Source organism: Tursiops truncatus, chromosome 20 (genome assembly GCF_011762595.2).
Source record: "Tursiops truncatus isolate mTurTru1 chromosome 20, mTurTru1.mat.Y, whole genome shotgun sequence".
In the NCBI taxonomy this organism is placed as follows: domain Eukaryota; kingdom Metazoa; phylum Chordata; class Mammalia; order Artiodactyla; family Delphinidae; genus Tursiops; species Tursiops truncatus.
Window position 1 is genome coordinate 51,970,574 of NC_047053.1, and position 4,258 is coordinate 51,974,831.

Consider the following 4,258-nt stretch of genomic DNA (forward strand, 5'->3'; position numbering starts at 1 on the left):
GCGATTCCACTTTTATTTAAGGAAGGTGTTTTGAAGCAGTGGCACCACAGGTAACTTTTTGCTTTGCTTTGCTTTTCTCAAATTTGTAATTAAACATGTATTAGTAATAATGGCTCCCATTACTGACTAACAGCCACCAATAAAAGCTGACTGTTCGCCCAGCACCATGCTCAAGCCTCATTTACTTCTCCCCCGGCCTATGTGGCAGCTACTCAACCCCAGGGGCCTGCCCGAGGCTGGGGCCTGGCTTACCCGCCCCTGGATGCTCTGATCTGCCTTCCGTGCCAGGTTTCCTGCTCGCGGCCCTTGCAGACTGCTCTGCGGCTGGGCCATTCTTTGCCAGTGGCCACCGCTGCTGACACAGTGATGGCCCTGGGGAGGATGCAACTCACTCCTCAGCCGCTCTGCCCAGAGCGTAAGGTAGCCCTTCTCTAGGTCCTCCCAGCTCATCTGAAACCAGGCGTGGGGTGAGGCCAAAAGAAAGGAGATACGCCCCAAAGGATAGCTCAGAACTACTGCAGAGACCTGTGCTCAGACCCTCCAGGGCTTCCTATTTGACAGTAGGAATGGTTATATATTTTGTGGGTCTCAGCACAAAATACAAAAATTAATACTCTCAAGATGGCGACAGCAGAGTATGAAAACAATCACGGAGCCCTTCCAAATGTAGGGCCCAGGTTGCACACTCATGACACTTGCCTTGCTGGGCAGGCTTCTGTCTCACTTCTCATCTGCCTTCCTGAGTCCAATCCAGGCATCTTCACACCACCTGATTCTGATCCCAAAATGAAGAGGGAGAACTTTCCTTCATTCCAGCCTGAGCTTCACCTCCTGCATCCTCACCCCCGCCCCCCTTCCCCCACCCCAATCTGCCTCCTCCTTGGGTGATTGAAAGTGGAAAGTTGGGTCATCTTCCTCCATAGGAAAATCTACTCCCAGCCTCAGGGTGAGGTCTGGCTCCACAGCCCCAGTAAACCAATCCCTTTATAGGGTGACATCAGTTCCTTTCCTGGGTCTGGTTACTAAGAAACTAAGTTGGATTAGTCAGTCTTAAGTGACACCGTGAGCGGGACACAACTAGCCCAATTTAGATGGGAGAGTGGCAAGTTCAGTTCATTTCTTTGTCAATCACTTCTCACTGAAACATTTAAAAGACACTGTTACCCAACCTCCTCTGAGATTGCCATAGGGACATCCGTCATTGCATGGCGAGCCCACAGCTTACATCACCCCCATTTTCCTTGGAAATGGCTCTCTTCCACTCTCCATTGACAGGGAATGGGCAGGACAGACTCCACCTTCGGGGTGGACACGTGACTTATCTCAGCCCAATGAGCATTAGATCCAGGACTTTAGTTGAAACAGGGAGCTGGGAGGATGTGACCCTGGAGCTGCTGGCAACCATGTGACCCCAGGAGGAAGTTGTAATTAAAGCTGAACCAGAGGGAAGAATGTTGAGGGACAGAGAGAGCGAGGCTGCTGGTGCCATTGTCTGAGTCCCCAGATCCAACCGAGCCGGATGTCAGTAGCAACACCAGGCTCGCCCGTGAATTCTCTTTTTGGCTTAAGATGGTTTGAGTTGGTTCTGTCACTGGCAATCAAAAGGGTCCTGACCACAGAGCTCCCCTTTCACAGGCAGTAATAATGTCAGTGCTGCTCATGCTTCATGCTGTGGAAATCAAATGTGACAACATATGTGCAACTGCTCTGCAGACTGCAAAGGGCTTTTGAATGGAACGACCAGGGAAGGTCAGTCAGCTGATGCAGAGCCAGGACAACACCCTGAGCCCAGTTCTCTTTTATTGCTAATGAGCTGTCTCCTGCTCTAAGAAAATCAGTGAAAACACCAAGTGTTGGATGGAGCAGGTGGCAGACAGGGCAGTTAGTGGGCAGGATAGTTGGTGGACAGGACAGGGGTGAACAGAGCAGGGTGTAGATGAGAAGAAAGTGGACAGGACAAGAGGTGGTCCGGGACTACTCTGTGTGTCCTTCTCACGCGTTTGTGGTGTCTGTGATGTCTGGGGGAGACCTGGCTTTTCAGGCATAGACAGGGCAGAGTGAAGGTCTTGGAGGGCATGACCCCAGAGCTCACCTGGCCTCTCACTTCTCTCTTTCTAAACCCTCTCTTCATGCATCAACTTGTCATCCTAAGGGGTCAGGGCCCTGGCCTTTTTTTTTTTTGCCACTTGTGTCACTTTCATCCAACACAGTACTGTAAGTTGCAGCTAGAACAATCAGACAATTATTACAGAACAATCAGACAAGAAAAATAAATAAAATAATCCGAATAAAAAAAGGGCCCTGGGGCTTCCCTGGTGGCGCAGTGGTTGAGAGTCCGCCTGCCGATGCAGGGGACGCGGGTTCATGCCCCGGTCCAGGAAGATCCCACATGCCGCGGAGCGGCCGGGCCCGTGAGCCGTGGCCGCTGAGCCTGCGCGTCCGGAGCCTGTGCTCCGCAACGGGAGAGGCCACAATGGTGAGAGGCCCGCGTACCGCAAAAAATAATAATAAAAAAAAAAAACAAACAAAAAAGGGCCCTGGCATTGTTGAGTTTGGATGTTTTTTTGGGTCAGATCTTTAGCGACGCTGAGGGAGGGGTACCAGCTTTGTTTCTCTGAATCTGACTCTGCCATGCTTGGGCCACGGATCTTTGCTCTGGGCACTTCACAGAACAAACGCCTTCCTTTTTTGGACGTGGATTTGAAGGGATCCCTGTCTTGGGTGCCCAGAGCCATTCTGGCCTTCAGAGGTGGGGCCCTTTCCTGGGGCTGTGGAGTTTACAGCCTTTCGGATCAGTGGCTGAGTCAGGATCCAGAACTTGACAGCCTGAGAGAGCTGCAGGTATCTGACCTGGTCCCCTACTTCCCACCGTGTGAGACGAGAGGTCTCTGACTTCTGAGAAGTCTTCATGGGCACTGATGTCCATGTGTCAACATGGGCTACAGTCAGATGTGGCCTGAGTCCTCTGTGCCAGCCAGCTAAGCCACCCAGCCTGCCAGACTCAGCTCCTTGGGGTGGGGAATGGGTCTTGTGCCTGGACCCTCAGGGACACATGGCATCCGGCAGACGTTTGCTGATTCTCAAGATTCTCAACCAGAGATATCCAGTTTCAAGGGGGGCATGTGGAATGGGGCAGTGGGGGGATATAAGGAAATGGCTGCAATCACCTTTTTTCTCTTTCGTGGTCTCTCCCCTGAAACCCATATCCCTAAGGCCCTGACATGGGCCCTGAGCGAGATGGAGGCAGAGTGGTGGGACGACAGCTGGGGGAAGCATCCCTCCCCCACCTTCTTCTCTCCCCATCACCGGGTCAAGTCCAGGGCATTCTCAAACTCAAAGGCAAGTGGTCCCTATAAGAGTGTTGGAAACTGGGTATCTGGGGAGAATAGAATGCCTACCTGCCCGAAGTCACAGTTAAACACAGTCAAGGGAGGCAGAGGTCAGTGTGGAGAGGACCCGAGGGTCGGAGGGGCAGAGGGGGTTGTAGATTGAGGCTGTCCTTGTAGTGTAGCTAGCCGTCAAACCATATCAGCCTGATATCTTTAAACATCTGAGTTCTCCAAATCTCTCTCTCTCTTTTTTTTTTTCCTGAATTTCATGCTTAGCAAACCATCCCCTGATTATAATGTGCCTTGGCATCTAGGACAATACCTCAGTTTTGTGAGTTTGATTAACACAAGCCTGCCTGGAGATATGGTTCCACTCTTTTCTGTTTTATTTTGCATTTTTTAGCTTTTATTTTTAATGCTTTTTTGAGATGGATCCACCCTTGGCTGAGTGAACAAAACTCATCTTTGATCCTGCAGAGTTGGGGACACCATAAAGTGATGACCGTCTGTGAGCCCCTTGGAGAAACCCTTTGCCCTCTCCCGATTCTACCTCTTTGCATTTCCAGCTTGCTGGGCTTTGAATCTGGGCTCTGCCACTTATTAGCTGGGTGACATTAGGTAAGTTTCTTAATGTCTATGTGCCTCAGTCTACTCATCTGTAAAATGAGATTAAAATAGGGTTGTTGGGACTTCCCTGGTGGCTCCGTGGTTAAGAACCCACCTGCCAATGCAGGGGACACAGGTTCGATCCCTGGTCCGGGAAGATCCCACATGCCGCGGAGCAACTAAGCTCATGCGCCACAACTACTGAGCCCGCGCGCCACAACTACTGAAGCCCGTGTGCCTAGAGCCCGTGCTCTGCAACAAGAGAAGCCACCGTGATGAGAAGCCCATGCACTGCAACGAAGAGTAGCCCCTGCTCGCCACAA